The following is a 15,150-nucleotide window of genomic DNA, read 5'->3' on the forward strand; positions in this document are numbered from 1 at the left end:
TAAATTCATCGTACAGTGTACGAAAATATACCAGAATGAAATGTCCAAAAATACACCACAAAAAAAAATACACCACACATAATGGTGTATTTACGAACACTGTGTGGTGCATTTATGCATACCTAATGGTGTATGCCGCACTAACCGGGAAGACCTTACCTCACAGGAACCTGACCCTATATATATATATATATAGAATAAAGTTCAAATGCGGCGGGGTCTTCCCATGCGGCGGTGCGGCGGAATTCCAGAATACACCAACAGTGTTAACAATATGCACCAACAGTGTAAGAAAAACATACCACAGTGAAATGCAATAAAACATCACAAAATACACAACAGACTCAAAAAAATACACCATATAACTCACTATCCCCAATGGTGTATTTCCGAATAGTGTATGGTGTTTTTACTCACACCTAATGGTATGTGTTTGGTGATGCGGGGCTCTGTTTACTCTGTTTTTGTGGTGTATTTTCCTAACGTTGATGGTGCATATTTGTTGAATTATTGGTGATGCCGCACCGTAAGAGATCGTCGCACCGTAAGACACCGCCGCACCTGAACTGGATTTATATATATATATATATATATATATATATATATATATATATATATATATATATATATATATATATATATTCTTGTTCACAATTGCAAAGGGCATAGGAAAACACCCCATGCCTGCACTTGCCGCTATTATCCAAAAACATAATATGTCTCAATCAATGTTTATTCTTAATTTATGTCCATATTTTTAGTGCTAATCATTTGGTACATTGTGCTTTTAGAGTTGCACTATACAATTTTTTGAACAAAAATACCGTAACCGTTATAACTTCCGTTATCTTTTCCATTTACTTTTACAATTCACATGCATCAACCAAATCTTTTCATATATTCTTTAATGATAATTATATTTGTAGACATTATATATTGGATTAATATGATAAGTAAATTTTATTTCATTTGGATTTTAATTAATAAAAATTTGTTAGTTATTTTTTAAAATCTTCCTCTTCCTATATATTAAAGCCATAAGATTTCGGCCAATGAAATGGCTCCATTTTCCCGCTCAAACTATACTACACCGTTTTGGATAACAACCCACATTATTGATATGTTTCAGATTTATTTTGCTAATAAAATATAACAAATAAATGTATTTGTATAAGTATTGAATGCTAAATTTATGCTTGGCCACCAGTTTTGGTTCTCTCAAGTTGTGGGAAGTTGTTCCGAATAAATACACATGTTAAAGAAATAAATTAAGATTGATTCAAATCAATTCAAAAGCAGCTTTCTACTTTGTGGCGTTTCAGATTCCGGGGCACAGCTATTATTGCTCTTCAATAATGACAGCGTTTTTTTGGAACTCTACAGCCTTCAATCCAGCAACATGTCGAACTCTTCAACCTTCAAAGGTGTTCTATAAATTCAGCATACTAACAATCCACCCATCTTCGTTTAACCCTTTCGTGTTTCCAGCCATTCTTTGCAATCAATGGCTGAGAATGGCTCCCCTTTACATTGGAAAAAACCTCTGTCCAAGTACATATAAAAAAACTATTAGGAATATATATTGTATCTGAAGATCTAAACACAGGTTTGATTAAGAGTCAAGAATGTGTCTTCCAAGAATTGGTGTCCTAATCCAGCTACAAACGTGAAGGTTGAAGACTAATCAAACTATCAGTGAAGCTAGCAAGTCAGAAGTTGGTTCCAGATAAGGAATTGATTGGTATGTTTTAATTTATTGTTTCAGATTTCCAGTTTGATTTTTTTTTAATCTATTGTCTCAACTTTCCGGTGTACACTGTTTTTATTTATATACCTTAATCGTAGAAATATACTGCCCTTCTTTTGAATGATGATTATGTCCATCTCTCTAGGTTGGTTGATGAAAAAGATCAAGAGCAGGATTTTGAGGTACATACCTAATCTATTCACTTAGTTATTTTATTAATTCATTGTCTAACTAATTTTTTTGGGGAACGGGAGAGTGAATCTTGGGATGAAGTTGGCAGTTCTTATATGCCAAGCAGTGGAAAGATAAGGTTTGATGACAATGATGAATCAGTGGAGTCAAGAGAAACTAAGAAGAACATACTAGACCAATGTTCATCAAGCAAAGAAGTTAAGATATCAAATTTTCTTCTATTTGAATTTATTAAAAGAATTGTTTTTGTGTAATTTATTGACAATATGCACTATAGTGTGTATCAGTGTGTTGTTTTTTGAAAACAGTTTCTTTCAATATGCACTAGAAAGTGCATATTGTATCTGTGATGTTTGTGCCTATTTTGACAGTATGCACTTTTTAGACCTGCTTTATATGCTATGCTTTTTTTTTTTTCTTATTTTGTTATTTATTTTGTTCTATATTCTATATGCATGCTTTAGTTAGAATACACCACTTGACAAATTCACATCTTAAGGGTATGCAATAGATGGATGGTTATGCAATAGATATTTGAATGTGATGAAAAGAACTGTGAAGCATTGGAAGACATTCCTAAGGATTTGCAGGCATTGAAAGTTGAGGTAAACAATCAATGAAAAAAATAAATTAAGAAGCATGCATATATATTCTACATGTATTTAATAATTAAATACAATGGTTGGGGACACCATAGTGTATAGTCTTAAGAAGCAAAGAACTATGCCCTGTATAACATTCTACAGGAAGCAGGTGTATAGAATATTTATGCTTCTTGCCATTAATCACTCACAGTTTGGCCCTGTGGTTATGTTTATACTCAAATTTTATATTCTATTTATGCTTCGTTTAATTAAAAAAGACATTTCATATACCAAAACCTTCTACAAGCCTACAAGCCTACAAGCCTGCTCCCATTAAGAAATCAAATGATGTTCTCATTAAACAGGAGAAGAAAATCTAATTTTCTTCTATTTGAATGGATTACAAAATTGTTTCTGTAATTTATATATCTATATGCACTACTCTATGTATCTGTGTGTTGTTTTTTTTAATACAGATTCATACAATATGCACTGCCAAAGTGCATATTGTATCTGTGACAGTACAGTATGCACTTTCATAGAAGTGCTTTATATGCAATGGTGTGTGATTAAACAAGTACAACAGTAGGCTTAAAAATCAGATATGCAGATGTGATTAAAATACTTTGAAAACAATAATTTAAAATTACCTTTGTCCAACTGCATCCAGCAATATTAGCAAGTCCTTCTCAGACACTTTCAAATTGTTTGATGTTGGGTTGAATACCTCAGAAGCATATTTCCTATAATAAAACATACGTTAGTCCAACATGTAATAATCTGCAAATAGAATTGCACACAACAATGACAGACAACATAAAGAAAAAAAAAAGGAAAACTTAGATCAACTCAAAATATATGCTAAAGTTCAATTGCTAAGATTATTGTAAAAGAATATTTTGAATTCTAACCAAGGACAGCAATAAGGACTTCAACATTTCTTAAAAAATTTGAGTTGTAACATGGTAGTATATGCAAATTAACTATAAGTGATTACACATTTTTTCTATCAATATACTATTCTGACACAATGCCATGGTATATGCTGTGTAGTTACAAAACAGAATTGTGTCAAAAATTTGAGTTGTAACATGGTAGTATATGCAAATTAACTATAAGTGATTACACATTTTTTCTATCAATATACTATTCTGACACAATGCCATGGTATATGCTGTGTAGTTACAAAACAGAATTGTGTCATCATTCAACATCAAGTAACAAAATCACTTATGGTGGAAAAAGAATGTAAAAGCAAAAAAAAAAAAAATATTTTTAGTTGCTGAGGATATCAATCTCTCATTTTGTAACCACATATGCTATTATTTTATAGATACATAGCCTGCGTATAATAAAAGAACATTAAATAATTGATTTAAAGGCATAATTGAATGAAAGGCAGAATTAATGAAAAATTGGGCATGTAAATGAACACACACATACACATACACAGAATTAATGAAAAAAGTGTAGGTGTCTTACACTTCTCAATAGAGACATTCTTGCCTATTAAATAGACTATTATCATTACATTTGTACATATAAAAGGTGCTAATACACAGAAACAGTCAATTTTGATGTAAACATGCATGCTTTTCTATTATCTCTTTAACAAAAGACATTTGTGATCCTATCGTTAAATCGGAGTAAATATGTAATTTAGTTATTTTTTCCCTCCCTCGATTCGAAGTACCAGCGATGGACAGCGGTGGGAACCACATGTCCGTTACGGGAGGGGCTATATGTGCACCATTTTGATAATTGAGGGGCAACATTTACACCACTCATAATTCAGGGGTGACATTGATAATTGACATATTATAGAGGGGCATTTTTTACAATTTTCCCTTAATACTTATTATATTTAGAGTAGGCCTGGACGATTGGGCTGCCAGTTAACAAATTTTTACATATGTTTTTTTCACATAACAGTTATACATTCCAAAAGAGTTGGAATCATTAGTTGGTTTGAGAATGATATTTAAGATATCATTAAAAATGGAGCATATGAGGGGAGCTAATCCAGCCTACACTGTGATGAGAGTTCTAAGGGATGAAACCTTAGTGTCGACATACTGTTCTAAGTTGATTGATAACCAAGACAAGGATTTGATATCCAGAATGATAGATGAGGATGAAGAGGAAGAGGATTAATCAGATCAGATTATTATTCTTAGTTCAATACTTAGTTGTCTTTAGCCCTTTTTCATCCTATGTTAGAAGTTAATCTTGACGGTCCCTCATAATACGCTAACTTGGGGACTTCTTATTTATAATTTACAGGAAGCTTCTAATGGAGATAATGAAGTCAACAGTCTATTAAGTGCACAACAGTCTCAAAGGCTTGACACTGGCCCTGAAGATTCTACTGGTGTGAAGAGAACCCTGATGGACCAATTCTCTTCTTTTAACAAGAAGAAAAAGATGTGACTGTGAAGCACGAAAAAGTTTGAGTTTTGTGGGACTACAGACTATTTACCACCTTAGTGTGGTTTTTAATCTTTTTTAAGTGATGTGTTTGGTACCTGGTCAATTGCACTGTGTTAGTGCTGAACAATTGCTCAACAAACTTATTTTTGTTTGAATTTTATCTAAAGACATGCCTTAGTTATTTACCTATGTTTTATTTTTTTAAACATTTCTAAATATCTGTTTATTAGTTTCTATTGTTATGTATATGTGAATGTATGCAGGAAGAGGATAAAGCACAGAGTAGGGCTAAAGATATGAATGTTGTCCTTGTGGAAGTATATGCAGAACAAGATTGTGCCACACATAATGTAAAGAGAAGGAAGCAAACACACTCAGTTAGCAGAACAAGATTGTGCCACACAAAGGTTTTAAAATGTGTTTAATTAGTATATCCATCTGCACTGAGTGTTTCCAAGTACTAAGTCTGTGTTCTAAATTCCATTCCATCTATATATTGTAATGTGATTCTTGAAATACATGAGATTTTACTACCAAAGATTTGATTATTTACTAACTGAAAAAGACTTTAAATATCATCACTAGCAAACTACCAAAAAAAGATTAACCTCATACAATAGTAACACATTTAGATTGAACAGAAAGCATTGGAGCACTCAAACAGAAACATATAATATACTCAAAGCTTAAATACGACATGGTAAAAATATAATGGATACTATGAGGCAAATAATTAGTTCTACAGTTATAGGCAGCAAGAGGAAGCATATAGGTATAATAATCTAAACTAATATTTAAATTTCAACCTTACTTGATCATGCCTTCTTCTATGCACTACATATGCCTCTTACCATGGTAATAGCCTTCCTTTTCTGAATCTGAAATGAAAAACTTGAATCAATTAGTTTTATGTTCATTTGCAATTTCATTCCAGAGCTAATAATTTGTCAGCATAATCATTTCTAAATCTGTTAGCATAAAAAATCATTTCAAATATAATACTCCGCAGATATATATTTTTTACAGAGGAAACTTTAGATTGAGTTCACAAATATTCACTCTGCTGTAGTTAGAAAAACCCTAATTATATTCAAATAGTGAATGATAAGAATAATAGACTATTACTCTAACATACAGAAATATAAAAGTAAACATACAGAAAAATGAATGAACGGAGTAAAGGGATAGAAAAATCGATGCATGTGTACAAATTTTTTTTTACCATTGTTGTTCTCTCGCTTGCATGTTAACAATTTATCAAAAAAAAATCCTAATATGGTCAATCATAGGATGAAATCATCTACCAGTATTTTTAGACTAAATTGTAGATAGGTGTTGAAATTAAAAATGAATTATATAGAGAAATAGATATAGGGATCGGTTACTTAGCTTATTCAACATCCTTCCTCTGATTTCGCCAACTCTTAACATTAACATCATGTAGAAGTTCCGATCTGCTAACGAAAAACACATAAACCCTAAAATACTAATTTAGACGTAAGATTTACACAACACCAACTGTTTATATGTGCGATTGGGTGTAGAAAAACACAGGATCAAAACGGAAAGTAGAGACCAAGAACGGCAAGGGTAGAACACTGTGATTCGGAGTTTCGGACATCGCCAGAGAGAAAGTAGGGAGGTAGAGAGAAAACGAATTGGCGGTGTTAGTAGAGAGAAGACGAATCGCCAGAGAAAGTAGGGTTGGATTATTTTTAATCATTTGGGTCGGTTGTTGGGCTTGAAGATTGGGTTAGTTATTGTCCAGAAATTAATTTCTGATTCATTGACAACATTTATATATATATATATATATATATATATATATATATATATATATAGTTATTATTTAATTATGTATAATTATTGAATTATTAACATATCATTTTATAGTATACTTCATATTATAAGATTATAGACATGTAATTATTAATATATCTTATTATATATGTTTAACTTGGCAAATTATTGTGTGGACTATGGTCCACATAGCTGTGTGGACCATGAATCTTATAATACATTTTTTATATATGGTGATGTATATTATTTGTGTATTAAAGGTACATAATTTTATAGTATGCTCTCAATAATGTACATATTTTTTTTGACCCTATGTACACAAAGAATTTTATTCAATTTTGGTATGTATTCTCCAGATTGCTAAATCTACCGACTTAACTTTGAAAGTTGGAACTCCAGTTATGCTACTGAGAAATATAGATCACTCCATGGGACTGTGCAATAGTACAAGGTTGATAGTAACACAGTTGAGAAATCATGTTATTGAGGCACAAATCCTATGTGACAACAACGCAAGTACAAATGTGTTGATATCAATGCTATCTTTTACTCCTTCAGACCCAAGATTTCCATTTAAATTTCAAAGAAAGTAGTTTTCACTTATGTTGTCATATGCAATGACAATCAACAAAAGTCAAGGTCAAACGCTTTCACAAGTTAGTTTGTTACTGAAAAAAAAAAGTTTTTAACCATGACCAATTATATGTAACAGTTTCTAGGGTGAGTAATCTTGACGGTTTTAAGGTCTTAATTTGTGGGGAATCTAGACGTCTTTTAAACAAGACTCAAAATGTTGTTTACAAAGAAATCTTTAATAATGTGTAATTGTTTTGTTTATGGAACACCAATAAATCATATTTTGTCTATTTATTATATCTAAAACCTTATTGGTCTTATATCTTCGATATAACAATCTTTTATATATTGCACCATAATATAATGGACGTGCATCGCACGGGTGCAACTACTAGTAGAGTTAATTCCAGCAACGGTGACTTTAGAATTCTTTCCAATGTTATTCTTTTAATGGGATGAATGCTAAGTGAACATTAGTTTGAGGGGTAAAAGTGTCGTTTCAAGTACTGAGTATATATTTGCTAATAAAACCTTCGCGTCCTTGAGCTTGCTGGTGTTTCGAGCTGGATCTCTTGCTACCACGCATCTGCTTGAAGAGAAAATGAATGAAAAATAAAAGAAGAGAATAAAATACTTGATGGATGGCAATGGGAAGATGAAGAGAGATCTGTTCACGCTGCCTCTGCTTCATGCCTTCGTTGCTAACGCCGCCCTGCTCACGCCACTGTCGTCATCGTCGGAGAGACGAGTGCAAGCCACTAGAGAGAGACGAGTAAGGGCTAGGGTTTTTTTAGTCCTCCGATCCGGCGCTGATCAAACAATTTCCAGTTAAAAACAACCAAAAATAAGTTTGTCTCTCGTTGATTTTGTTCCTCCGATCCGGCGTTGCTCTGTCTCATAATACTTGGACCAAAGTGTGTTTGCCTTCTGATCACTGTGCCTCCCTTCCACTTTAATTGCAAACATCAGAATTGCAACAACTTCAATAGGAAAATAATCTTCGCAGTATAGAGCATATACTAGATGTATATATTATGTACGGGAACCATCAAGAGTTCTGGAAGAAAATTCCATGTCGTCATCTTCATCCCCTTCATGGTGACTCTTCACAGTTCTCACCATTTTTACATGTATATCAGTTTATGCACATAATGGTGAGGTGAGAGAAACCTGACATGAGAAACAATGACGGCCGATATGAGCTAGCGACGGTAAAAAAAGGCTCTGGCGAAAGGCAAAGTCCGGCGACGGAGAGTGCTATAGATATCGGTGAAAAGACGCTTTTACCCCTCAAATTGACGTCCACTTAACCTTCATCTGACGGAAGGACCAACGTTGGAAAGAATTTTAAAATCAAGTGTCTAAATTGTCCAAATTAAAAATCGGGAACCAATTGTGAAAAATCAACATAATCGGATGATCATTGCTGGAATTAACTCTTTAAAATATAAATATTTGGACATATATTTTTGCGTATTAGAAAAAGACTAGTTAAATAAATAAATCTCATGCACCCGACTAATTGCAAAAAATAATAATAATAATAATAATAATAATAATAATAATAATAAACTATAGAGGAACCCAAAATCCAAACAAGAGAATAAACCTGAAATGAAAAAAATAGAACTCAAAGTTAGGGAGCAAAATTTAATACATGCAAGCAAACCTATAAAATTAGGGAAAAACACATAACCGAGAAATTGAGAAGATGAACGTAAGAATTTTAGTCTAAAAATCACTTCCGTGATCATCTAAACAAGAATTAGGACTAAAAAATGCCCAACTATCATGGCGTACTAATTCCAAGTCCTTCAAGAACAACAAGCATCTAAATCCCCATATTTCTCATATTCTCATAGTGCGAAATATGGATTATGTAAGGAGTGGCTTCGAATCTTGACCCAACACTCATTAAGGTCAAGAATCCTCCAAAATATGCAATGAATGTGGCCAATCAAACATTAACAATAATCTAGCACAATTCCTTCAAAATCTAAAAAAACTTTAGGTTAGGCATTTCTACCCTTTAGGTTAAGTATTATCTATTTATGGGTCTTGAAATCGAAGTGTAAATTCTTCAATAAAAACTTCCAAAGTGTTTAGTAACCTAAATCTAAGCCTAATGCAACCAAAAAAATATGAAAGGAAATGAAAGAAATTGGTTAGGGTTCGAATATGGGTAGAAACTGAGTAGAAATGACTAAAAACGAGTTTAAATGGTGAATAGGGGATAGTCCCATGGGCTACTCCACGCTCGTTGGGCAAACATTAATAAAATCATCACTTTGGAGAGCAGTGGTACACAGGCTGCCCCATGCCCATGAACAGGGCGGATCCAGAAAATCATCAGAGTGGGGGCGAAGTTTAAATGCCGTTAGAAATGTCAATGACAAAATATTAAACGCTCATAATAAGGTTCAAATACAAAATACGTTATAAATTATAAAAGAATGTTTTTGATAGACTACATAATATATAGTTAGGGGCGGAGCCAAAAATATACTTGAGTGGGATGAAAATGTAAGGGCCCGTTTACTAACAGAAAATTATTTTCTGTTTTTTATTCTCTGTTTTCAATTTTCTGTTTTCAATTCTCTGTTTTCATTTTTTAATTCTCTATTTTCAGTTCCCCGTTTTCGAAAACAAAAATTGAAAACTTGTTTGATTCTTCTCTAGTGCCAATTAATACATCATTTCTAAAATATAAATCACATACACATTGACACTGCCAAGTGCCAATGTTAAAATTAATACATATTTTCCAAAATCCTAATCACAATTCGCATGCACACTGCCAAGTGCCAAAGTCACAATTCGCATGCACATTGCCAAGTGCCAAAGTCACAATTAATATATAATTTTCAAATCCAATTTAAAAACACAAAAATAGTAATTAAAAAAATTTATTGGGCTAAGTATGTTACTGGCTAAGTGGTTGATTGGAATTTGAAGCAGTGGAATGGCTTGGCCGACTGGGCAGGGAGGAGTCACCGGCCGACTGGGCAGGGAGGAGTCACCGACGTCCAGCAGAAGTTGAGGAAACGTGAGATTGTGTGAGAGGACTGAGGTTTGAGGAAGAGAGGAGCGAAGCTGCGAAGGCGGCGTTGCCGTCGGAGGATGGACTACGGAGGGCCGAGGGAGTGACCGCAGACCAACTGACTGAAGTGTCGCCCTCGCTGAAGGTGGAACTGTGGTCTGTGAAAGCCAGAAGGCTTGAGGCATAGACGAGTGTGGGGGTGTGGATTGTGGAGTATTGGAGTGGAAGTCGTGGAGATTCTAGAGAAGACGAGAAATAGAGTCGCGGAGAGCCAGGGAAGGTGAAGGACGGAAGGCGATTAGGGATTTAGGAATTAGAATTTGGGCTAGCGGATTCGAAGGGTGGATCTACTGTTCACGCGTGTTATTCTCAGATTTGAAAACAACTTTTGATTGTGTTCCAAATTTCTTGAAAAAGGAGGAATAATTCTCAACTTTGAAAATGGGAAAAGAGCATAGTAAACACCTAGCCTATTTTCAATTTTCAATTTCCGGAAATTCTTGAAAATTTCCTGTTAGTAAACGCCCCCTAAAATTTTAAAACACTTTGAAATGCTATAAAAATATTTATGGCAAAAGCACCAGAGTTCGAAATGCAAAATTAGGGGTGTGGAGTTATGGTGCATTATTTTGGGTGTGTTGTGCGTTTTTTGGTGTATTTGTTCATTTCATTGGTGTGCACTTTCCTAACACTATTGGTTCCTTTTGTTAACACTATTGGTGCATTTTTCAAGCGGCCGCATTGACCGCATGGGAAGTTGCGGCCGGATTTGAGTAGGAACACACACACACACACACACACACACACACACACACACACACACACACACACACACACATATATATATATATATATATATATATATATGGGCTGGATCCAATGAGACCACCTTTGTAGACGAGATCATGATATCCCATCTCCACCATCTAAAAAATTAGATTTAATGGATGAGATTGAATTTAAAATGCCATTTATATAAGGATATAATTAAAACATAAGCGTGTCATTGTAATTTCATTATGTTGTTTGAATTTGGTTATAAATGAAATAGAATATTTTCCTAATTTAAAGGATCCTATCCATGGTAGGAATAAATTCTAGATTTTTCATTTTGAGATTTTAAGAAAACTAAAACTGTGCGTAGAAGACTGTGCTAGTGCCGCCGACTAGAGTAGTGCACCCATGGATGAAGCGATCGACGGTAAGTCACGCTCATTTTTATTTATTTATTTTTTATTCCGCTGCGTTGTTGGTTTCGTGTGTGCCTTTGGGTGTGTGTAAAACACCGAGTGCAACTGTGGCGTCTGTGATATTGTTTTTGGCGCGTGTGCGTCCGTAGTGTGTGGAATGTGCTACTGTGTTTGATCGCACTAGGTGGGTAATGGAGGGTTAGAGTTTAAGTATTTGCAGTGTGCGCGGCTGTGTGCATTCAAGGTTGCCCTAAAGTTTAGCCACACATATATGACCATCGTATACTGTTAGATGTTGTTGTGACCAGGTGCATTCAGACTTGGTGGTGTGTGCAAATGCGCACATTGTAGTTAGTGATTGCACTAACCATCAACCACACAGTACATTCAACACACCGCTAAACAACACCATGCACACACTGTTGCAAAAGGCCGCACATAGTATCCACCAAGGGACCACCATGGCGTGTAGAAATTTACGATGCACACACCTATAACTAAATGTGCACATATTAACATACCAACTTAATATTCACCACGGGATAAAAACGAAATTAATTATCTATAGAAGTTCAACTTCAAATCTAAAAACAAAAAACAAAAACGAAATAATATGAATCAACATTTTCCAGACAGTTGTGGCTATTCAGGGTATGTCATTTTGGTTGTACATCTTGGACAAGTTTTTGCCTTTGTTGTATGCTCAGAGACATTATCACCATCACCAAAGGTGCTACGAGTACGACCCTAGCTAGACGAAGGAGGCTGTGTCTTCTTTCCTGCACATACCACCGTAATGTTTAATGCACACACCACAATCCTCATAATTGCACCAACATATACGCACACACATCAAACATGCACACAGTTTGCACCACCACGCCACCTCACATGCAAGCACTATTATATAAGTTCAACTTCAAATCTAAAAACAAAAAACAAAAACGAAATAATATGAATCAACATTTTCTAGACAGTTGCAACTATTCATGGTGCGTGAGTCATTTAGGTTGTACGTCTTGCACAAGCTTTTGCCTTTGTTGTATGCTCAGAGACATTATCACCATCACCAAAGGTGCTACGAGTACGGTTCTAGCTAGACGGAGGAGGCCGTATCTTCTTTCCTGCACATCCCACCATAATGCCTAATGCGCACACCACAATCCTCATAATTGCACCAACATATACGCACACACATCAAACATGCACACAATTTACACCGGCCACCACGCCACCTCACACGTAAGCAATATTATATAAAGGATGCACACAACACCAAACCATATGAACCTATAGTTCCAAACCCTAAGGCACAATCCCATGCACACACTTTTATCATAAGACACACACAACACACGCCCATACTCCCAACCGCGCCATCACTACCAATTCCACTAAACCCAACCACCACATACCAAAAAATAAAGCTAACGCCACATGCCAAATATGCACACAGTGAACCACCAACACACCGCACCCCATGCATAGAATACCGATAAGAGATGCACACGCCATCAATCAAGAGAACGATACAAAAATCCATTCTCAAAATAATAATAATTAATTCCTTTTTAATGCAACCCACAATTCCAAACACCAAGGCACAATCCCCATGCACATATTGTCATCATAAGACGCACACATCACACGCTCGTACTCCTCGCCGCACCATCACTACCAATTCCACTAAACCCAGCCACCACATACCAAAAAACAAAGCTAACGCCACAAACTAAATATGCACACTGTGAACCCCCAACACACTGCACTATATGCACAGACTACCGACAAGGGATGCACACGCCATCAATCAAGAGAATGATACAAAAATCCATTCTCAAAAAATAAAAATAAAATAATAATAATAATAATAATAATTAATTTTTTTATGCAAACAGTACAAAAGGAATGATACAGATAGGGAAGTTTCATAGTATTATTTTTGCATATTTATCAAACATGTACCTAGCATAGAACTTCCCTCAAATCTTATGTGAGATTTAGAAGAGGAAACTTCATAGGCAAAATTAGATAAAAATAGTAGTTCTAACCTGCATATAATTGTATAATGAACTGTGAAAATATAGTTTCAACTTTTCTGTTCACAATGGAATATAATGATGCATAAAGGACTAGCATACAACCACTTCAACAGTGCAAATGGGGTATAAATAACACACGCAAAGAACAATAGAAAACTAAAATACTATACATGGAAATGGGAATATGAAATAGATTATACAGTACCAAAACCCCTCACCCAAAAAACAACCACCCACAACCCAGCCTACATCCACCAATGCCTACAAGCGCACACCCCTCCACGCCACTCCAAGACCACCGGACTACCACCTACCGCCACCTCTAGACCCGGACTACCCCCCAACATCAAGTCCCAGACCCCACGTCGTAAACACACCCACACACGGACTACCGCCAGCCGTCGTCCCCACTCATAGCCTCCTAGACTAGCAAACACACCATAACCCCAAAAGATCGAGACCCCAACCCGAAAAACCAATCTAACCCGAAAAATCAAAAGCAACCCATCACAAACAACATAGAAACGAAGAAAAAGGAAGTAACAAAATCAAGGAAAACACGAAATACCTTGAACACCACATGTGACACCCCGTATTTTCTTAGTATTATATATTGGATATAATAATAAGTTATTGTCCCAATAATAAATATTTTAGTAAAAATATCCCTAAAGCCTATTAGGTTATTCTAAGCCGATAAATCATCTTAAACCCAAAGTGATTTTATCCGGCAAATTATGCTGTGCATCCGTATACACTATGCATGGTGCATACGAATGCAAAAACGACGTCGTTTTGCATCAAAACGTGCGTCCTACCTAAAAAAAAATCAGTTTCGATTCCCAGCAACAACATTATGTTATTCATTTTTTAGTTCATTCATTTTGGATTTTTAGTTATGAAATTCTGAATGTATAGTTATGCAATTATGGATGTGTAGTTATTAAGTTATGGATGTGTAGTTATGAAGTTATGGATGTGTAGTTATGCAATTCTGGATTTATAGTTATGAAGTTATGGATGTGTAGTTATGCAATTATGGATGTATAGTTATGAAGTTATGGATGTGTAGTTATGCAATTCTGGATTTATAGTTATGAAATTATGGATGTGTAGTTATGTAATTCTGGATGTATAGTTATGAAATTATAGATGTGATGAAATTATGGATGTGTAATTATGCAATTTTAATTTTTTTTTTTAAAGTTAGACGTCAAAACGACGTTGTTTTTGCATCCGGATGCACAACATAACGATTGATTTTATCCCTACGATGTATCAATTAGCCAAGCCCAATTATAATGTATGTATCTTATTATATCATTATGACCCAAAATACAAAGTCTTATATTTGATCCAACTTCCCTAAATATAACCCATATAAATAAATAAATAAATATATATATATATATATATATATATATATATATATATATATATATATATATATATATATATATGTGTGTGTGTGTGTGTGTGTGTGTCCAAAATGTTAAGCCCAATATATAATCCATCTTTCTAAATATATATATATATATATATATATACA

At 34.5% G+C, this 15,150-nt stretch overlaps 1 long non-coding RNA gene across 1 annotated transcript; it reads right to left on the minus strand.

The window, feature by feature from the left end:
* Nucleotides 1-1,148: 1,148 nt before the first annotated feature.
* On the minus strand, nucleotides 1,149-6,639 carry LOC109155181. The gene is made up of 3 exons (XR_002049862.1): nucleotides 5,765-6,639; nucleotides 3,174-3,266; nucleotides 1,149-1,543 (listed from the first exon to the last, which is right to left on the minus strand). It is a non-coding gene; the product is annotated as an uncharacterized LOC109155181 (long non-coding RNA).
* Nucleotides 6,640-15,150: the final 8,511 nt, after the last annotated feature.

This window comes from Ipomoea nil, unplaced genomic scaffold, assembly GCF_001879475.1.
Source record: "Ipomoea nil cultivar Tokyo-kokei standard unplaced genomic scaffold, Asagao_1.1 scaffold2694, whole genome shotgun sequence".
NCBI lineage: Eukaryota > Viridiplantae > Streptophyta > Magnoliopsida > Solanales > Convolvulaceae > Ipomoea > Ipomoea nil.